Source organism: Hipposideros armiger, unplaced genomic scaffold, assembly GCF_001890085.2.
Source record: "Hipposideros armiger isolate ML-2016 unplaced genomic scaffold, ASM189008v1 scaffold_723, whole genome shotgun sequence".
NCBI lineage: Eukaryota > Metazoa > Chordata > Mammalia > Chiroptera > Hipposideridae > Hipposideros > Hipposideros armiger.
The window spans coordinates 607957-632073 of NW_017732073.1; the positions used below are offsets into that span (position 1 = coordinate 607957).

General features: G+C 34.1%; 1 protein-coding gene across 1 annotated transcript in view; it reads right to left on the reverse strand.

Annotated features, from left to right (window-relative positions):
• The window catches only part of NAALADL2 (N-acetylated alpha-linked acidic dipeptidase like 2), a gene marked incomplete at its 5' end in the record, with an annotated part of 708847 nt that overhangs the window by 376058 nt on the left and 308672 nt on the right, over positions 1-24117 (reverse strand). The gene's annotated exons all lie outside the window — the stretch shown is intronic.

The following is a 24117-nucleotide window of genomic DNA, read 5'->3' on the forward strand; positions in this document are numbered from 1 at the left end:
AGGCAGATCAGTCGCCGGCTTCTGGACGGCCGCTCACTACGCCGTTGCCGGCGACTCACAGCAGCCCAGCTCCAGGTTGAGCTGTTGTTCAGCATCTTAGCTGTGGAGGGCAGTGTCACTGGTCTTCATATGTGGGATCCGAACCGGGGTCCTCTGGCATCCCAAGCCAGTTCTTAACCATCGTGCCACTCGGCTGGCCTGAGACAATCTTATATAAGGTTATTTTGTACTTAAAATAGGTAAATTAACTGAGGGGCAGGGTATTATATAGAGTGGTAGAACGTTGTAGTTTAGTGTAGGTATATTGCACCTATTTCAAGATTATTCATTCAATGCTTCATATATTCCTTGAACAAGGAATACATTTTAAGGTTTGGTCTCAATAATTTTTTCCATCTCCTCTTTTGCCCACCCCTATTATATCTTAGCAAAGCCTTGCCCAGTTTTATTACAAAATAGTTTGAAATTTTTCTTCTGTCCTCATAACTCCATAAAGTTAATAACATGATTCCCTGCCTTTTTATTCATCCCTAGGTTGCTGACATACTCAACTTAAATTCAGTTCTTTATTTCAGGATTAGAGGAAACTTAAAAATATCACCTACACAAACCCTTCATTTTACAGAGTCCTACAGAGGTTAATATGACATGCAATAAAATCTAACGTCCTCACCATGGCCTATGATGAGTTATATCCTTCTTTCTTTGACCTCATTTCCCACCACGGTTTCATTTTTTCAGCCTTACTTGACTTTTTGCTATTCCTCCATCCCAGCAGACAAGCTCCTGTCCCAGAGTGTCTGCACTTATTCCTTCAGGCCTAGAAATGCTCTTTCAATTATCCGAGGGTCACTGACTCATTTCCCTCAGTCTTTTCCTCTCATGTTATCTTTTCTATCAAGGGTCTCCTCAACGATGCAACAAAAATACATACACAATACCATCTCCCAAACAAAACACACTCTATCCCCTTACTCTATTTTAGTGTTTTTCTAGTACTTATAAAAATCCTAACTTGTATTTATTTGAAAATTAATTAGTAAGATTACTTTTAGGGTGTGACTATCCCAGAATTATTTTGAACGCTTGCATTCTTTATTTTAATTTATTTGTACTTTTATGTATTATTTTCTAACACATAAAATTATTTCAATTAAAATCAAACAGGTATCCAAAAGTTAACCCAGGAGATGAAGTTTATTCTTGCACTGTAATTAAGGATAAAAAAGATAGATGCCCTAGAAACAAAAAAGAAACAAACAAAAACAAACAAAAAACAATGTTCCTGCTATAGCCATTCAAACTTCGTTTACTTCAGATAAATTCTAATGATAACAAATACCAAGAAATGGACTTGACCTATTCTGTCACTCACAAACTAGGGCAGTGGGTCTCAAAATTATTGTGCATCATAATTACTTGAAGAGCATAACTAAAATACAGATTGCTAGGCCCTATCCCTAGAGTAGAACTGACAATATACATTTTTAGTAAGCTCCCAGGTGATGTTGATGTGGGTGCTTTATGAACTACTGATTGAGAATCATTTTAAAACTAACACACTTGTAACTTGCTATTTAGTATTAATGACCACCTTATCTACCCTAGGAGATGAGTCTTACATGAAATGGATACCTATGTCTGAAATGTATCTGGATTCAAGCAAAGACAATATGTATAAAATGATTTGAGGCTACATCCTTGATATTTTAAAAATATAAGTTGTTTTATTATGCAAAGAAAATTAAACCAATAATAATGCTGAAGTGAAGAAACAAGGTAAAATCTATTCTAAATGTGTTCCTAAATATACTATAGATAATTTCTTATTAAATACTTACAACCTTTAAGTATGATCAGAAAACTTCTACTCTTAAATTTTGTGTGAAGAAAAAAAGGAATCATCTTTTTATGTGGGATACAGACAGGCAAGCAAATACATTAGAAATGAAAGGTAATATTTTGTATCTTAAGAAAGGTCTTTCACCGATTAAAAACAACTCTATTGAGTTATTATTGGCATACAAAAATTACACATATTTTAATGTATATATCTTGATGAGCTTAGAAATATGTATATGCCTGTAATACTAGCACCATAATCAAGGTATTAAATATATTGATCACCTCCAGGTATTTTACTGATTGTATTGCTAGTCAGAATCAACCCCTAATTCTTGCTCTTTTTAATTCCTTCCTCAAAGAGATAACTGGAATATTAAAATCTAAAGGAATTTTAGAAATTATATTGTCCAACCACTTAATGTCCAACTTGAGGAAAAGGAGATGTTCAACTTTACTATGCTTTTCCAATATGGGCACTAAACTTTGAACGAATGTTGAGTTACCATTAGAAACAATTATAGTCCGCTCTCTGTGTCTGTGGGTTTTGTGTCTGGGAATTTACACAATCGTGGATCAAAAATATTAAGAAGAAAAAGTTATATTGTTACTGACATATACTAAATAGTTAGGCTTGTGATAGCTGAGTCTGTACCGAACATGTACACACTTTTTTTTTCTTGTTATTATTACCTAAACACTACAGTATAACAACTATTTATATAGCGCTTACATTGTATTAAGGATTATAAATAATTTAGAGATGACTTAAAGTATATGGGAGGATGTGCTTAGGTTACATGCAGATACTATGCCATTTTATGTGAGGGACTTGAGCACCCAAATATTTTGGTATCTTCAGGGTGTCCTGGAATCCCATAGATACTGAAGACAACTGTATCTTTTCAAAAAAGATTTTTAAAAAGTTTCTATTGATTAACAGACAGAAGCTTTTAAATTTGAATTCATCTTTTATATGTTCCAACAGAATCTTCAAATTATAAATGTTAACCAAAACTTTATATCTATCACTTTATCATGTTTTAATGAATATCTCAATTTGAAATGCTCAACAATTTTTACAATTAGTCTGCAATTATTCCAAATGCTTTATTGTATCCTATGACCCTTTACTTATAGAGAGATTTAAGCTTAGGTACCCAAAGCATATCATCCAGATAGTTTTCTCATCAGAGATAGAGGATACAAGTGCTACACTAAACAGGGGTGATTAGTAATCAGGATAAAACAAGCAGAAGAGACAAGAATTACATAAAGAGGATCAGAATACAGCACCCCAAATATGACATTTTGGCATAAGGACTGTTTCGATCTGAAGGCAATTCTCTCTCTGCCATCCCCTATCTGTCTAAAAGCAGGCCATCAATTTCCCTTTGTAAAGATATCAAATGTCCATTTGTAAAGGTGTCTCCCTCTCCCATAGAAAGAAAAGGATGATTCAATCACAAACTTGAGTCTATGTTACAAACCTTACTAAATAACTCATATTTTCCATTAGTTTCCACATATATTTGCCATCCTAAATTTACTATTCCTAGAAGCCCAAATATCCCTGTTTCTGTTTGTGCGGGTACTTCTGCAGAATTGATAGCTCTTTGTTAAAATGGTACATAAATTCCAGATCTAACCTCATCTTTGGGATTTTTACTTCTTTTCTGTGAGGGCCTTGTGTGCACACAAATAAACCCTTTCTCCTATTAACGTCTTTCCTCAGTCTGATTCATCTACCCCGGCACTGAACCTATAGAGTAGGGAAAGAGGCATTTTTCCCTGCCCTATACATGCAGTACTTCAGAAGAGGGCATTTCTTATTTTCATGATAGTAAAGCTATCAGATATGTCAGGGATCATCTAAATGCTGGCATTTGTATCTTTACAAGACTCCATGGATGGTGTAGGTGAGTAGTTGTGGCTGAAAAATATTCATTGGGTTAGGTCAATGTCTGTATTTTGTACATGAGGGAACAAGGACAAGAGTGTCTACTCCAAAGCTGATCTTGCATTAGAAATTCAGAAGGTATTTATTTTCATTTTTCAAATGACCTTTACCTGGCTCACGGTGGTTGTGTTAAGTAGGTGTGGGAGATTTCACTGTAACTGCCTATTGCTTTATTATTCTTTTTCCTTTATTATTGTTTTTTAATTGTAAATATTGCCTGCTCTATAAGGCATACTCTTATCCACACCAAACACTTAGGCAAGTTATTTTTCCCTACCTAATTTCTCAATAATGCTCTTTTCATATTTCTATATCTTATAAAATTGGTAGTGATTTATTAAAAATAGCAGATCATTCTGGGAAAAAAATATTCAGATATCATGAACAAAGCAAAGCAAAACAAAACAGAAAAAAAAGGAGCAGTGATAAAAACATCCAGGGAAGCACAGAACTGACATTATATTTTTCTTAATCTTTGTGAGACTTGGCTGAGAATAAATTTGAATGAAAACAAATCTTACCTAAGAGTGGTACACTTGCTAAAGAGTCTATGCTATACCAGAAGGAGAAAATCACTGGATGATTTTCTCCAGGAACCTTTCAATGCATGATTTCTAGAAAATAACTTCATAATTTAACCAGCCTCTAGGCTTTTGTGGAATTTGTTTCTTATTTGTTTGCTTTTTGAGAAATACGAAACAGAGGACATATAATTAAATTATTGGAATACTTGCCATACTGACTTGTTTCCAGGATAAATCTAATTCAATCAATCTATGGACTTCAAAACAAGCCTTCAAGAACCCCCTTCACATAGAACAGAGAAGGCTGCTTGATCAGAACCCTCTCCCCCAGTGAGTTTATTCCTAAGAGGCAATATGCTTAACAGTTGTGAGAATTCACTTTGAAACTAGAATGCTTGGGTTTAAATGTAAACTCTGACACTAAATAGTTGTCTGAATTGAGTTAATTATTTAATCTCTCTGCACATTATAACTCCAAATCTTTAAAAATAAAATAAAAAAATATTGATCACTAAACATATCAAAGTTTAGCCCATTTGATATAAGTGAGCAATGACCGACTTTCAGTTACCTTCTATTGCTCTCAAGAGTGCACACATTTAAGTGTCTTTGAGTTGTAACACAAGCTACAAAACTGTAACAATTTAATTTTAGTGCCTGAAGCTGGTGTAGCATAGAATCTCTCCTTTGTCAAAGCAATATCAAACCAAGTGGAAAAACAGACTACTCTGAACTATGTTCGTCTTTTTCCAATTATCCGCCCACTCCACTATGAACATCTCTGTCACTGACCCCCTGTTTTTTGTTCGTTTGTTTGTTTGTTTGTTTATCAACTGACACCAATTACGCTATTATGTACCAAAGGCTATTATGTACCAATCACTTCTAAATTCAAAATGAATGCTGGCATGCCATTTTCTTGAGAAAGTAAACAACCTAGGCAACATTACAGATTTTATACATATATTTTTTATGTGTTGCATTACTCAGGGGGAGAAAAATAGTGCTTGCCATTCAATATCAAAGCTTCCGCTTCTAAGAGCACTAGTGAAGGACATGAACTTGAACACACTTTAGAAATCCAATCCAATCACATTTTACTTGTACTAGAATTTACATTGAATCCAACAATAATGCACTGGGCAATAACCTGAGCAGAGTGAAACTTTTTTTTTTTCTGAGTAATTCAGCATATGCCCCAAATTAGACAATGCGTGTTACTCGGTAAAAAATTCTTGCTTCTGTCTTGATTAGTTGACACTTTCAGCAAACAAAACAAATCAACACACAAAAATCAATCTTTACTTAAAGTCTTTCCAAAATCCCAAAAGATTTTATTTACAACCTGAAAAATGCATCCTAATATGCTCTTTATTTCTGTTTTCTTGTCTCATACACTTGAGCTCTCCCCTTCTCCTGATTTCCCCAACTTCTCCCTATCAATGCATAACTCCAATTACCTTTCCTCACCTCTCTTTTAACCATTCCCATCAGTTTTAGCTCCTTTCACCATAACTCCCCACCATTTCCAATGTAAATCAAGCAAGATTCTAAGGCTTTACAAGTAGTTCGGTTCATTTATTAAGCAGATCTGCCTAATAAGTCTCAGGAGCCCATAACGGAAGAAACATTTTCCATATATGGTGAAGGGTAGCAGAATATGGCACCCCAAATTATGCCACTTGGACATAAAGATGATTTTTAGTTCAATGCAATTGAGAAGAAACAGATACAAGAAAAGCTCTCTGGCCTTCCCCTATTTGCTTAAAAGTGGGACCCAGATTTGTAAAGGTATCCTCCTTCCCATCTCTACCAAGACAAAAGAAAAAAAAAGTTTATCACCAGAGACAGCTCCAGATCTTTCATCAGCCCAGAGAGGCCCCAGAGAAATCTACATAGCAAACTTTATTAACCAGCCCTTATGTTCCATTTGTTCCCCCATGTATTTACTAATCCTCAATTTGTCACCCCTAGAAATTTAGCCCTTTTCCTTTGTCATTTGTCTACAAATTTACTATTCTTTTGTTAAAATGCTATATAAGCCCAAGTTCTAACCGTCTTTTTGAGTTACTCATCACTGAGTACTCTCATATGTATGCAAGGTATGTGTATTTAATAGACTTCTATTTGTTTTACTCCTGTTAATCTATCTTTTGTTAATCTAATCTCCACAGTCCCAGGCAAACCTAAGAGGGTAGAATAAAAAGTTAAGTGTTTCCTTCCCTACATTTGCTTTGAATACTCAGATGTTGTGTACAGTTACAGTTTTAATAAGTTCTTGTTACTAAAGATCAGTATTTTTCATAACACATGAAACTATCATTAAACACTAAACATTTATTTTTTTCTTGTCAGACAGCTCTAAAGTGCCTTTATAAAGATCTATATAAATAACCTCGTTTTATATATGTTCCCTCTTTCTTATTTCAATATTCTATTTAGAAGTTTCAAATTAGTGCCAATAAGTTAGTGTTTCTGTGGGTGTGTGGAGAACTAATGGGCTTATGTCTAATAGAAGTGCTAGCACTGAGATAATTACTAAATTGGCTTTCCTAAACTCATTATCTTATTCAGTAGAAGTTAATGTAATTTCACAATATTAATTGAACCCAAACTGTTTATTCTTAAAAAATATTTGAAGGCACCGTATATTCCAGTTGACAGCATTTTGATGATGAGTTTTAAACACAAAAGTGACTATAGTACTAAATATTCTTCCAGGATTATTATTGAATTCAATTATTTATGGCCAATGATTAATTGTGCTCATTATATCCACTTTCAGAATTATTTCACTAATTATTTATTCTCTTCTGCGTCTGAGTAATTAATTGGATTAGATGCATTTTAGTTTACATTGCCTTGTCTCATAACTCTATAAACACAGCATACCTCAGAGATTCAGGTCTTGTGGTCTTTCCAACCTGCCTGCACCTTATCCTAAGTCATTAACCTAACCCATTTCTCTCCTCCTTGCTTCTACCTATGTGTTTTAAATTGATTAAATAAAACATGTGATGGAAAAATTTAATTTGATTTGTAAGTCTCTCTGTTTCATGACCTCTGGGATAGCTTGACTGGCAGTATAATCGGAGGCTACTATGAATTTCTAAATTACATTTCAGTTAGTGAGCGTATGCTCAAAATTAGCATATACCACATGTTCTGAGCTTTCAATTAAAAATAAATTGTGTGATTACTATGTATACCAGGAATTAAGTTGTGACCCAAGGTGTCAACTACTTAAAGTGATCATATGGAAAATTTCAGGAATGGCTGAAATTTATAAAGAATTTGACAAAAGAAAAATGAAGAGTGCACCTGTTTTTCAAGAACTAAATTTCAGTCTTTTCTTCTATTCTTGAGATAAGCACTCATTTGAGCCTTATGTGGTAAAGGAACTGATTCATCAATGTGAAGATTCACAACACCATCTGGAGATCTTGTCCTTCACATTTTGATATTTAATAATTATAATACCAACAAATGAGGTATTTAAAAATAGTTCATTTCTTGGAAAGAACAATTAATGTCTACAAGATCACCCCCATGCTAAAAAAAAAAAAATTATTACTCTGCTTGGCTGAATTACTCTTTAGTGAATAGCTATCCAAATACTAAAAGTTTAGTTTGCCTCCTTTATCTTATACATTAAAAACCTTTCCTATAAGAAAGCCTAATTTAAAAAAAGTCCAGCATTTGTTTATCCATTAAATATGTTGCTTAGAGCAATGTAAATTCCAACACAACAAAATTATATGAACTATACACATGCTTGCACACACACACACACACACGGACACTATCTTTTGTGTCATCTTCAGCATCAAAAGCAAAATGAGACTGCAAGGATTGGTAAAGAGAATCTTAACACTTGTTCAGACACCAGCTTAAAGTACTGATTGAATCTGGTTTAAATACAAGGAAAATGTTGAATGCAGATAGTCATATGGCTTTTACCAGAATCAGGACTCAGATTTTGGGAGGAGCCTTGGGCATTTAGAAGAAGCTTGCTATCACAAACCATTATTTAAATAATTTCTCTAAGCTTTTAGAGCTTGGCCATGTTAATTCATTATTTGACTCCCATTTTTTCTGCATTTGGGGTTTACAGACAAACATCCTGGCTTCTTGTCCACAATCTCTAATAACCCATGAGCAGTTAATCTCCCAGTGGCTCTGACAAGTTGTTTTCTTACTGTTGAGCAAAAACACTGACTAATTAGTCGGTGATTTTACAGAGCTGTTTTAAAAATAACTCATTAGCAAAGAATACTTAACCATTTTTTATCCTGATTTTTGGACATCTTAGCTGGTAACTGCTTTTCAAATGAACACATTCATATGCCACCTCACCCGCTTTGTTCTTTCATCAAATGAAACCGCTTCCCATAAATTATTCTCTGATCCTGAGCACTTCTCATTTGCTTATTCAACTTCTCCCTTATACATGTTGGCGATCCCCCAATTTCCCGTCTTACATCTATGTTACATTTGACTTTATTTTTCTCCTTAAGACATCTGATCCACACTCAGTCCTTTGAGTATAGATGGAGTTGACTCAAAATGTTTCCCCCAGTACATACTCTTCTCTGAATTTCAGATGGGCATATCCAACAAACTACTTAACCTCTCTTCCTGAATATTTCAAGTATCACACTATGTGTCCAAAGCAGATGAACAAAGAGCGTAATTCAAAGCTGCTCCTCTTCCAATAGTCCCTTCTTCGTGCAATACCCTTTCAATCAACTACATTTGTGCACTAGGAACAAAGGAATTATACACCTTCTATGTCCAATTTAATAGAAAATACTGGTGTCTCCCCTGGTACATATTTGTCAACGCCATTCTCTTGTTTCCATTTCTACTGCTGCCCCTCTACTCTGCAGACCAGCATCGCTTCCCTGAGCTATTAACATAATCTTCCACTGCCCCCTATATCTGTTCTTCTGCTTCCAAATATGAAGTTTTTGAATCATAAATATGATTCTTATAACATATCAATGGTTTCTTATTGCGCTTATGTTTAAGATGAGAATCCTAAATATGCCCATTCAGCGTGTCCTACTATTTTCTTTTCGTGTTCTATCATACAACATGCTTTCTCTCAATCTCTGTAAACAGAATACAGAAGGCTTCTTTCATTTCCTCCAATTTTCAATGTTTGTTCCACTCATGGGATCATAACCTATTCCACTCTGCTTCTGAAACACCTGCTGAGCTCTCTAACTTACTCATGCCTCAGTGATTGAGTCTCCCTTTCCCAGGAAAGTTCTCCCTGACTTTGCCTACTCCAACGGAATCTAAGTGGGAGCCATGAGCAATATGTGCTTACTGTACCATGTAAATATTGTAACATTTTTATTTATTTGGAAACTTATTTGATTGTTCATTCCCTCCTATAGACTGGGAGCTCCATGAGACAGAGATATTACATATTTTGGCCCACTTTGTTTCCCAGTGCTTTAACAGAACTTTATGCTGAAAGTTTCCTGAGTTTTCTTTTGTAGTACTTGGTTCCGCATCAAGCAGTTGGACATACAGGGTTTCTCTGTGCTTTTTCCTGGTGGCATACAACTCAGACATCTAGGGTCTTTGTAGTAAAACTTAATAGGTGATTTCAAAAGCTATCCAACTTTTTGAAATGTTATTATCAAAATACTACATGTACATGGCAGCAAATGATAAGTAGAGTTGTGCTTAAGACACAAAGTAATTGACTCCAATCCCTCCCCTTTGCATCCCAAGCCCATCCCCCAGAGGCCCTCTCTTTGTGTTCTTCCCCTTAGTGCATCTAATGATTAATTTCATAGGAATATTTTCAGATGTATCAAATATTTAGATAATATAAATTGATTCCCTCATATAGGAAAATGACAACTTAACTTATGCTACCCTTCTCTATCTCCTTCCAAAGCTTAACACTTATACAATTATGTTTAGTTTTTCAATTAGTTTCTTTTTCTACTTTTTAATAATATCTGGCCATTCACATTTCAGCAGTATACCCTGAATTTTCCCTTTGAAAGGTGGGTTTTATTTTTAAAACTTTGCAGTTTATGGTTTTACTATTAGGTTTTGCATTTTCCCAAAAAAGGGTATGTTAACAATGAGTAATCTCATTGAGTCATGGTATTCCTTCTGAAAGTTTACACATTATTAAAATAAGCCTAGAAATAAGAAAAAAAATTGCTCACAAAGTAAATTAGTTAAAATGCATTCAACAGATCATTCATATTTACCTCTTTTTATATAAATAAAAATGTTTAACTATGTAAATTAATAAATTTGCAAGTCATCTGAAAAAATTTAGTAGTTTCTTGGTGCAGGGAAGTTGAAATAAAAAAAGGAAAAAAATTATCCTCATTAAGTAAAGGTAAATTGCACTTTGGTACTACAGTTTTATATGTATACATTACACTCCAAACATATAATTTGGATTATATAAATCCCACTTGAATTTAAATTTAACATAGATATAAAATTTTTCACACGCAAGATAACAAAATTTAGGTGAGATTCACTCAACCTACAATTTCATTGAGGCAAATCAATCCAAGTGGTGGTTGCAAGTATTTTTAGAATTAACAATAGAACACATTTATAAATCAATGAAATTTTAGACAACTTTTGCAAGAAGTAGATAAGTACTTAGCTCAATTCACATGTTTTCTCTTTCTCTTTTTCTATAAAGTAACAAAATGTAAAAGAAAATTCCTAATGACTTTTAGAAATTTTTCCATCAATACCTCAAAAACTACAGAGTTTAAGGTTAAAAAAACTCTGTATTAAAATTAAATATCTAAAGTTGATATTCAGAACTTACAGAAAACAACTTAGAGTTCATGTGGAAAAAAAATCTTCATGTACAACTAAGTTATTTAATAAAATGGGATATTATATATGTATTTTAAAATAAGAAATTTAATGTAAACTAGATAAAAACTAAGTTTTGATTGACAAAGTTATATGGGTATGCTATAAATATCTATAAACAACATCAGAAAAAACAAATGAAGGTTGATTCTAGTTTATGAATAAATCTACTAAGCTTCTATAAAAAATCAGCAATCTGTAACCCTAGTTTGCCCAATTCTTTCAATCTGTTTTACTACCTATTCTACTACATAATTATTTGCTGCACAACAAAAAGTCTCCATTGATCATTATTTATTCAAATGAAGACAAAAATAGAGAAGCAAATTTTAGAATTTTGATAAAGATAATACAAGGTCATTAGGATGATGATGACACATTTTATATTGAAATAAATAAACCAGACCAATCCATTTTACCATAAGGTAGCCTCTATGATTGCTCAAGTGGCATTATTGTGTTATTCATTCTGGAACATTCTGTACATTCTTAGTATCGCTAGTCTTTTAAAATCTATCAAAATGTATTTCAAGTGTTATCTGGATGTTTTATTATTTCAAAGGCATCAAAGAAAATTAGAATGCTAGAAAGTTAGAATGCTACCCAGTTATAAAATTGAAAACATTTCTATTAGCTTTTATACCTCTTAATGTTTTATGGTTGACTTCACAAAGTTGAGAAAAAAAGCCATAAATTAGATATAATTAAAATAATGTTCAATGATTTAATCATGAAATCAGTTGGAAGCTTTATTATGGTTTATTGGCAGAAAAAAGAAAATAAGTCAATTTTATGCATTCAAGATTACAGATAAAACTTATATCATCCGGAATCCATTCATTGGTTGCATGTCTGACTACTGCCTTCTAAAGCAAGCATGGTGCTTTTCCCATTTTCTGCCTCTACTACCTATGTTTTCCTCTATATTTATTTGGAAAACATAATTTCTAGAAAATAAATACATGAAAGAAAGGAGGACTTATATTGAATTATGGAAATATATTTTTCCCAGGTAAATATATATAAAACATAGGGAAAAGTTGTCACAGTACATATTGAGGTTTGTAATGTCAAGGTACAATTATAAAGCATTTAGAGTGCTTTACTTGGCATCAGATTATGAAACAATCTAGTAGATAAAAGATAAGAAGATTTTTCTTTAAAATGAATGTGGATATGACCTGGGCATCAGTCAGTTATTATCACATAATGTAGCTTTGTTTCAGTGTAAGTAAGAGGAAAAATTATTTAGCATAAAAATCAAAAGAAAATGTCAGGGAACTAGTTGGCATCTTAAATAGAATGCAAAAGCTATGATTTTTATTTTAAAAAAACAAAATAGAAAGCCATAACAAAATAATAGAAAAAGAATGCACAATATGTGAAGAAGGTGGGTAGAATAATGAAGAGTGAGAAATAGTTTTAAAAAGCAATCAGTAATTAACTTCAAAAAGAAAAGACAAGAAGGTCACAGCAAAGTGAGGCTAGAAGGCCAATATGGAGGATAGCGAAAGGAGACCCAATGTTTACACAGTAAGTGTTTAAGACATAGAACCAAATCACTTGTAAAAGGAGCAATGATTAAAACACATTGAAAAATAATGGTACTGATACTAATAAATTGTACTAAAACAAAAAGTAATGGAGAATATCACCCTATCAGATCTTCTACAAGACAGAAATCACTTAAGTGGCAGCCTGGGCCCGATTCCATCTTTTTACTGGACAGAGAGAATCATCTCGCCTTATCAGTTTTCTCTAAATTAACTTCTATTAGTTTTACAGAGTTGCTAAATATTTTGCCTTAGTCAGATGTGAAAATAATTAAAGATACTCTCCCCTAGAAGTCATGCTGTTGTATTTAAATCCAAGCTTTGGGTAACTGTCCTTAACAGGCTAAAAATACAAACTTTAAAGCTAAAATTTACAAGTCCCTGCCTGATTTACTTCTTGCCCAACTCTCTCTCACCTAATTTTATACTATTCTCTATCTTAGTCACCAAGTTTAACTCACAGTGGCCATTTTTTTTTTTTTTTTGGTTTGCTTGTTTCTTGAAAATAACAAGCTTATTCCTACTCAGGGTCTTCTCCCATGCTTTCCCTTTGGATACCCTTGTTATGTCTGCTTTAATGCTACTTCCTCAGATCACCTACCCCTCCTCCCTTACCTGTTACTCCCTATTGTCATTCTCCAACCATTACCTGATTTTATTTTCTTCATGGCAGTTAGTAACCACTACCTGAAATCATCATATTTTTTGTATATGTTTGGTACCTCTCTTGCAATTGTAGGATATAAGTTCCATGAGGGTAGACACCTGGTGTCTGTCCTATTCATTAATACATCTTTAGCAAATGTTATGTCCACAGCACTTATAGAACTGCCTGACCCTTAGCAGGTACTCAATTTAAATAAATAAATAAATAAATACATAAATACATAAATACATAAATAAATACATAAATAAATAAATAATACAGGGTGTGACCGGTGGTTAGCTCAGTTGGTTAGAGCATGGTGTTGATAACACCAAGGTTGCCGGTTCGATCCCCGCATGGACCACTGTGAGCTGCACACTCCCTAAAAGCGTCGACTATGCCATTGTAGCATGAAAGCAATATGTAACCAATGACCAAGGCTGCTCCCCAATAAAATTAAAAAAAAATACATGTGAATAAATGAAGACAGCTGCAAATAATCTCTAGTACTAATAATAAACTATAAGGGAATATACCCCAACATACTGAGGTTTAAAATCACTAAAAAATAAATAATTAATAAAACAATATTAATTACATTATAGTACTTACCTCATAGGATTATTGACAAATTAAATGAGATACTGCTCACAAATTATTTAGTACAAGATCTGGCAGCCTAGCATTTAGAAGGTACTCAGTGAAGGTTTCTATTACTGTCAGTTGTTATTTCGCTAACAAAATGTCTGTAAAGAAGTGACTAAGGCATTAGGATTGATAAATTTTAATGTATGCAAAATAAATTAGAAAGAAAATATTAACACATTTAATTATGCATAAGAAATTATCATGATAAAAGTCTACCCGGTTTTTAAGTAACAATAATTTATGGCAGAGTTCCATATTTGCAAAAATGTTATGTTATGTAAAACTTAAATTAATTTCAGTAACTTAAGAGTTTGGCATACTTACTAATAATGAGGAGAGTCAGACTATTGTTACATGTCCTACTCAAAATGAGTTCAATAAAGTATGCATAGTCCCCTTTTTTTCAATTTAAAATTATGCATTTCCTTGAATGTCACTTAATAATTATTTATTACAATAAATGGTAAAAGGGTCTTACAATAATAACTTCTCATATAAATAAAATTATAAATCAAAGGACAGAAAATGACACAAAAGACTAATCTGTAAATTGACTTTATTTTTAAAAGGTGCTTGAAATTACATTTTAAATTTTGAAAACTATTACTTTATATAGCTACTACAGACAAGTGGTACAAGCTTAAAATGAATCAAAATGTGTGTAGCTATTTATGCGTGAGTTACAGTAAAATGAAGCCTCACAAGATAAAGTTGGATTTAGGTGATTGTGTAGATTGCAGCCTCAAGTAATAACTTTTTTGAAAATCCATTTTCTATTTCAAGTCATCTAATTTGCCTAGTGAAATTATAAAAGGCACAATAAAATTAAAACATTTTCCTGGAAACACATTTCATTCAAATACAAATGTGAGTTGATTAATTGCTATTCTCAGTAAATATGATGTTCCCAGAAATGTGTGTTGTCAAAGTAATTTATCCTAGCACATGGGCAGGAGTGAAGTGCTGATGGTCCTTGATAGATGAGGCCATTTCTACTTGGTTCAGATGTAGCTTGGAATGAAATTTCATTTAGAAGTGCAACCTTAGATTTATTCAACTGTTTATAGAAGCAAGGATAAAGGGTTTTACATTATATGGTTCTCTAACCGGTGATACCTATCGCTCTTATTTCTGTATCAAAGTTTTCGTGTCACCGAGTATTTAAATCTAGTTACTGTCTTACATGAACAGCTGCTAACAGAGTCTGTGTTCTGCCAGTCAATGTACACATTCTCTGACCCTCGACTTTACTTGCCTTGGTCCTGCTCTTGTTTGGAGAAAGGCTGGAACACTCATGGCTTTTGCAAATAACCTTCCTAGGTAAATTGTGGCTATCAGATGTTTGGAAATGCAGGTGAAGTGGCAGTTATTTACAGATTAAGGGGCGGTTTTCATTATCAAATTATTAGATTCTGTGAACAGAGTCACAGGGAAGCATATTTGGAGAAAATCTAATTTTATTCCTAGAAGAAGTGTGAAGTCCAGTCCCTAATCCCGAATCTCAGCACCGGTTTCTGGCTGGGTTGGTGAGGATCAGTGTACAGGCCTACTCACTCCAACGCCAACGGCTGCTGTTTCCACTACACTGTCTTATTCCAGGAACTGCCAGGAAATGGCTCACAGGTAAGAGTGTGAGGAATTGTGATTTTATATTATTCAGACTGGGTCCAGAAACCAAATCAAGATATTTTAATTTACACCATCTAGTCTCCAAAATGATTTCAGAGTCTAATTACATGCATGGCCTTACAGAACTATTGCCAATAAGGCTGAGGGAGAGTGTACTTAGTAAACCAACAGGTTTTTCTGTTACTGCTATTCCCAGGTCTGAATGAATGGCAGGCATATGTTTGACACTTGATAAAAATTTGTACCATAAACAAATAAATTAAATTTAAAAACTAATGAATTCATAGGGTGGCCTCCAATTTTGGTTTAGTTCTCATATTGAATGAGTTTAGGATTTCTGCATAACTAAATCTTTGTGGCAGCTGATTTTTTGAGTATGTCAATGATGTCTGATAAATTCTTTAAAAATTACTCCTCGGGTCGGCCCAGGGGCTCAGTTGGTTAAGAGCTTGCTCAAGAGATTGAGCTCTGAGCAACAGCGGTTCAATGCCTGGCCCAAGCTGAGCTGTCGCTGAGCTGCCAAAAGGTAGCAGGATGGCTNAAAAAAAAAAAAAAAAAAAAAATTACTCCTCACCAAATTTAGAAATAGTTAAAACAAACAGACAAAAAAATTCCCCATCATTAGTTATTTGAGTAGACGTTTCTCACTTTATTTTTGTAAAAAAATAACAAATATTTCCTATTTTCTTTCAATTGTACTGATTGTTTGAAATTTTAAAGACAGCCTATTGACTAGTAAAATAAAATAGGAGATATCAACATATACATACTTGCTCATCAATACATTATTCATTTACTAATGAGATATCTATTTTAGTACCAAAAGTTGTAGTGTTGTTTGTTTGTTTGTTTGTTTGTTTGTTTGTTTGTTTGTTTGTTGGCATATCTATCTGATACCCACTCAAAGAATTAAATGCATGCCTACATACTGGCCTGACCTGACATTTTATGGCAGCAAAATAAAAGCCTCTACTGGCCTTCTACAAGATAAATAGTTCATCTAGCTCCACGGACAATTCCTCTAGGATGGCTCTACTGCAGAGCTTCAAAAGAAAAGTCTCTGAGACGCTAAAAGGTTTGGCACCGGTCAGACAGGATGGAGAGAGTTGGGGAATATGCATAAAAGACTGAGTGAGAACAAAACAAACAAACAAAAAAGGCAAAGGAAATCTCACAGAAACCATCTAGGGAAAGAATTCATTTACATTAAACCACTTTTATCCTGCTTCCCTATTTGTCTTGTGAGGACACACATACACACCACATGTGATCCAAAACAAAACTAGACTAAAATTAAAGCTCAAACCAGAAAATAGCATGTGAGGTAACTGTAAGAATGTGAGCTCATTCATTGGTGAACTTCAAATATATTTATGAAGAATTTACAAGTATAAGGTTCTAAGCTTGTGCCATGGATATTAACATAACACTGTCCTTTTTTTTTCAAAGAACTCATAGACAAAGAATAAGCCAATCATTTACAGCAGAGTGGTAGGTCCAGTCAAAGAGGAATGCACAGGGTTTTGGGAGAACCAATTTATTCAGACCTGGAGAAGGAGAGTGAACAGCATATTTCAAAGGGTTTCTCAGGAGATGTTCAAACCTGATCCTAAAGAAGTGGCCATTCTCTAGTATAATGTAAACTCGGGTAATGGTGGGAAGAGTATGTTGGAAAGGCACTGAAAAGAGAAACAGCATGATATCTTTGAGGGCTGCAGATACTACAGATACAAATAATACAGACTTGTCTATATAAATATTGACTATTTTCATACAGATGAGGCTAGAGACTATTTTCACACAGATGACGCTCGATTGATTAATGACATCTACCATGGGCCCAGTAGGAGAAAATAGCATTATTAGCTGATGTAGACCATTTAAAGTTGATTGTACAGCAACATAAATATATACTCTGCAACCCTTTCTATGATAAAAAGGACCTTGTTTACTAACGTTAGAAGTCTGAGTCATTCTAGTAAGCAGCGGGGGGCCATTTAAAGATTCAAAGCAGATCATTTATAATGATCACTACGAAAGCAGTTTCTCAAAATGTATTGAAGGACACAAAGACAGGAGGTAGGAAGAAATATTAGTCTGTTTGGCTCAAAGAATCAGCTCACTTTTATGATGTAAGCATTATTTGCTTTCTTATAAAGTAATCATCTGTCACATTAAATTAATTTTGTCAATTTGCTTTTTATTGGCTTTGTAGTTTGTTTATATTTATTATGTAAATTACATTGTTTCACGTTTCTCAGCTGGTTTTCATTCAGTGCCTCATATCACTCACACACCTGTAGGTTAAAGATTAATACACACATACTTTTCACATCTGAAGAAGACACAATATATTCCTATCAGCATACTAATTCAACTCAACCTAGCAGCATAAGTATTGGTGTCTAGAAATCATAGAATACATGTTAAGTAGATGTAAATGAGAAAGGGAAGTCACTCCATGAGAAGCTTATTTCAGTTACGTTTTATAACATCTGCCACCAAAATCGACTAGATTATCAAATTATACTCCTTGAATACTCATGATTTTCTACTGGAACTTTATGCTGGAATGCCAGGAGTTATACCAAGAAATAGCTATGCTGTAGCAAAGTGCAACACCTAATAATGTATTCCTACTCCAAGTACAGCCAGGTCAATCTCAGAATGAGATAATGTGGGGAATACATGTGCATGTGTGTGTGCGGGTATGTGCGGGTGTGTGCGGGTGTGTGTGTGTTGTGTGCTCCATATATATATATATATATATATATATATATATATATATATATATATATATATATATATACATATATGTATATATATGCGGTTCACTTTCAAATATCAATCTTCTCTGAAAATTGAGCTCTTTATTGTGAGGATTTCAAAAAAAATGTCTCTAACATTTAGAGGCAAGATTAAAAAACAAATAGACAACCAAAAAAGGAACCACCCAGTCACTAATAAATGTCTCTGACTAGGTTGGGATTGGTTGGTCCACTATTTCAAGCAAAACCATTCATCTTTTGCTTAGTATGTATAGGAAAAATTAACTTTGGTACAGATGTAGCTGCTTATGGCCAGAGGATTTCTGGCATCTTAGGTTCCAAGTGACCCTTTGAGCACTGGGATATCAATAACTTACACATATATGCACCCCTTTTGACCTACTGGTATGTCTGGGTATTCTAGTTAGGAAGCTCTGCCTTGAGTGAGGCACGTTACAGAGCTGAGAAAGGTGGCCATGCCAGGAAGCTGCTAACTTTAGGAAAAGAATCAATTTGTTGCATATAAGCAAACTGTTTTGTCTAACTCTAAGTTGATGAAACTGTACAAGCCTCTAGGAGATGAGTCAGGCACTGAAATGACGATAATTTTCCACTCAGATGTCAACTGCTTGATTGATAATGGCTACTTGGAGAATTCTGTTGAAAAACAATCTAAGGCTTTTCCTAGGTCCAGTCAAAAAAAAAAAAAAAACAATGCCGGATTGATTAATGACATCTACCATGGGTGTCGTAGGAGAGAGCAGTAATATTAGCTGACCTAGACCATAAGGTTGATTGTACAACATAAACATATGCTCTGCAACCCTTTCTTTAAAAGTGTGTATGAATTGAATAGCAGGCTTTACATTCTAGATGGTTTATATTGTTTTTGCTTATAAAAATGTTAGATAACAAACCTACCTGAATTGGTGGTTGTGATTCTCTTTGTCTGGCTCCATGCTTTCAATGGATTAGCTTATTTTTATTGTTTTATCTCTTCCTATTGATCACATAATCTCTAGCTTATTTTATTCTACTTTCTTTTTTTGTTTGTTTTACTTTCAAATAGAGATTAAGAAGCAACCTCAGAAGAGTACATAAATGAGCACAAGCCCTGGTCCCAGAGGGAGCTGGTGGCTTTTATTTTCCCTGTGAGTTCTAGACAGCAGTTTCTGCCACACAAAAGAGAACACAAGCCCAGTGTGGATGAACCCTTGGTCCTATGCTCGCTTTTCAACTCAGAAAGATTGACAGTAAAACCTTGAAAAATCACTCCTCTCTGTAACTTAGGAAAAGCAGATCAAATCATCCATGATAAAATGTAACCCAATGACAATGTGGGAATACTGCATATTAATCAGATTTTTTTCTCTGTTTCAAGTTCACACATGAATCTTTCTATCAAGTATTTATTTAATTCTCAGTCCAGTCCCCTTTCATGTAGAGAAAGGGAATAATATTTGGTTGGTTCAAAACTGTTAAAAAAAAAATCAGCCCTTTTATTTTTCAAAATAAAATAAATTTGTTTCTAACATGCTTGATACCTGGAAAATATCAATTTGCAGCCTGGACTATGCTCACTTTAGAGATTTATTATTTTTAATGCTGAGTTATCTGCTAGGGCATTGCTACAGAGAGCCAGGTGAAACAGCACAAAAGATGGATACACCGATCGGAAAATGGGGAAGGATATGAACAGTCAACTCAAACAATAAGAAATATAAATGGTTAATAAACAGTCCACCTTGATAGTCATCAAAGAAGTGCAAATTAAAACGAAACACCTTTAGGAAGGTTTAAAATAAAAGTGTTGAAATTCAGAGAAGCAGACACTCTCCCACAAGGGTATAATCTTCCTGGAAGCTAATTTGTCAACATCTATCAATATCTTTAAGTTTCTTTACTGAAAATATATATATTAATAAAACTTTCTGCAAAGCCCTTGCTTAAATTTTTCTTCGTTGCCTCTTTAAATGTATCTTAGCTTTAAAGTAGGTAGTACAGTTTGAAAGCAATACAATATGAGGTATTGAGTGCTCTCTGCAAGTGAGTACTCTAGCTGAGAAGGGAAAATGGCGCATTATGGAGGATGGGGTAATGAGTGCTTGGAAAAACTAAAATAAAAATAGCAGAAGCATCAAGAAATAAAGAATGAAAGTGTCCTGGACTCAACTTCACAGTACTATTGACGGTCAACTCTGGAACTATGTTTTTATTCCCTTCTTTGTCTCTAATTAATTTGTGTCTTTTTCTTGTTGGTTGCCTGGGAATCTAACTCGCCTGTGTCTCTGCTGCACAGAGAAGTGGTACTCAGCTTCGTCTAGCACACTGCCAAACAAGCAACATTGGTTATATACTTCTCATCGAATAGAACTAAATCTCTTGCTGAATTATTTAACAAGACATATAATCATAGTTTTGTTTGTTTGGGAGATGATACCATTAAGAACATCCTGTTCAACACTTCAATTTTGTAAGTAAATAAACAAGACTAAAGAGGTAAGCTGGCTTCATTGTGGTTACATAGCTGGTTGTTAATACAGAAGGGATTACAACCTGAGTGTTTAAAGAAACTCTTAGTCAAATCCCTCCATGAACAACAAAAGCCCCCTAATCTTCACCATAAAATGAATGAATTGCCCCTTTCTTATATGCCTTGAGATGGTAAACAGTAAACTGTGATAGTTGTCCCTCATGCTTACATAAGTCACATGAAGATCTGTGTGCATCTTACCAGGAAGTTAGAGAGCACATATAACCAATGGAACATGTGATGCCCACAGAATTCTCATGAGGACATCTCTGTCCAGAGCTCACACTTGCTTTATGTCCTAATGTTGTTGTTAGAGAATAAAGGGGAATTCCTCCTGCTCACTGAACCTGCTTTGAACTAAATGTCACTGCTGCTCAGCATTTCTGTCTCTAGGGGAAATCAGTACGATCAGAAATCCACATGCATCTCATGAAACTGTGACCTGTTGTGAACTCCGAGACTGGCTGTGGGTTGTGGGTAAATATCTGTGTGATAGCTATGCCCCACGACCCCTGAACAGATTTTGCCAAAATAGAAAGAACTTAGAACTGTTTAGAAATTGCAGGAGAGAAGGAAGGACAAAAGCATCTCACCAACAGACGACTGAAACTAGGATGAGCAATGAATGCAGTTTAGCGCTGTCTTAGATAAAGAACAAGTAATACAGAGTAATCATTTGACTAGGGTCTAGCTCTTTGTATCCCAAAACTCTGATCTCAGTGCTTACGAGAAGGGTTCAAAAGTAGACTTGTTCCCCCTGGATGTTTATAATGTGTTTGGGTCAATAGGTTTGGAAGAACAATTCAAAATATAGTTAATTCAGATGGAGTTTGAATTCCACCCAGAAACCTTTTCTGAGTTTTGAGGGCTCCACTATGGTATTTTCACATCCAGGCTTAACCTTAGCACTGTCACAGCTGCTCAAGTCCCAACATTTATTTTCCTTCTTGCTTTGCACAGCCACTCATATGAATGCTTCAAAGCTCAGGGAGGTAGGGAAAGCAAGACTGCAAGTCAGGAGTGGCTCGGATACAAAAAAAGATGCTGAACTGGAATAAATAGATAATTGAGGCTTCTCCTTCATGAAGTGGTGACCACTCATTAATGACACAATAATATGAAAGTGCCACTGGGTGGCAAGGCATTGTGTGTGTGTGTGTGTGTGTGTGTGTGTGTGTGTGTGTGTATTAAGACAGGTCTCAAATACAGTCAATAAATATAATCAGAGTCCTGGATATCTGGCTACTCTAGTGCATGACAACAGTTGCTTTGGGATTTAGTGTAAGGAAAAAAAAAATCTATTTTGTGATGCTTGCTTCATTCAATCTGGTCTAATAACTGTGTGTCCCAGTGCAAATTCATACTGAAGAAGCGTTATGCAGAAGAAAAGAAGGTAATAAAAGGTTAATGATGTATCTCTCAATAAAAAAAGATACAGAATTTACACATTACGTGTCTTTGGTATTTTTTTATGCACTGAATATTACTTATCAAACATTGGTCATATTAAAATTGTGGCATTTTGTAGCAAGGTTGCAATATCTAAGACATACAAATCTATTAAGAGAGTAAAAATCAGGCAATGAAATGTTTCTTAAACCAAAGTTCTGAAAGTGATATTATGAGATATTATTTGGTATATAGAAGGCAATTGTTTCAATGCAATACTTTTAAAATAAGCAAATTTATTATAAAATATTTATTTTAAGTGTTTTTTTTTTTCTTGATTGCCTGTAGCCCAGAGGAACTGACTTCCAAAATGAAAGTCTTCCCTAAGTTTCTATTTGGGAGTAAAAACTGAACCCCATATACCCAATTTTGGGGAGACACAGAATTCAGTGGCTTCTCTTCTTTTTCAGCAGAGGATATTCTTGCAGGTGACAGAGAGAAACACACATATCAAAAGAAAAAAAATGTTCACTGAATAGTTTAATCATCCATAAGTTGAATAGACTACAGTTGTAACTGGCTGAAATTCGTGAAATCTATTTGAAAACCATGTATAAACCTCCTTCTGTGCATCAGATAATGAACTAGGCCTTAGAGAAGAATGGCAATAATTAAAAACTATGAAACTCTGGAAATAAATAGACCTCTTCATCTAACTCTGGAAATAAACAGACCTGTTCATCTGAGCTTCGTTAAGATGTTAAAGTTTTCATAATAGAGAAGAGAAAAAAAAAATGTTACATAGATTTGAAAAAAAAAGAAAAGAAAAATCTTACTTAGAATATGCTTGACAAAATATAGAAAACCTCTAAAAAATAGTTGTTACTAATTATGCAGTGATAATAATTATATTGCCAATATTTTTTAGGATGTGCTATTTAATGGACTAAATGCTTTATGCAATTTATTTATTTAGTCCCCACATTACCCTTTGAGTGAGGTAATATTAATAATATAATATTGCTCTTAAAACAATATGTAACAGATATTTTTCATTCAGTGATAAATTGATAAGTTATCCTCATTTAAAAAGAAGGAACCTGACTTTATTGTGTCTCTTGGTCAAAGTCACAGCTAGCAAGGATTTACGCTTTAATGTAGTGTGGTAAAGACCACCATAAAAACATACACATATTCGCATGAGGGTACAGAGAAAGGCTCCTTAACCTAGACTGGGAAGGGGGAGGAGGTTATAAAGAGGATGGAACTTTATATTACTTCTCCCCAAATCAGGGAACCTGTGCATTTATCACACTGCGTTCATAGTCTGATGATATGTCATTCTCACTAATTAAACTGTCAGTCCCCTGAAGGAAGCCATATGTCTTAATCCATCTATATTTTCCCATTGTCTTGGATCATATCTTGTACTGTGTAGGTAATGGAAAAGAGTTTGTTGACTGAATAAATGACCAAAGAGAAAGTGACTTTGATTAATAGATTAAATCTGCACTGAAAGGTGAACTAGTCTAAGGAGTATTTTTTAACAATTTACTGAAAATAAACTACATTAGTATGAAGAGCATGACTTACATCGTCATGTGTTTTACCCTATATGCACAACATCATAAGAAATATTCACTTTTCCTATTATATATGATTACCTAGGAAGATGTTCATGAAAGGAAAAGTATTTTTTACATATATCGGGTTTATTTTAACTGCAATATTCCATTGTTATTCATCCGC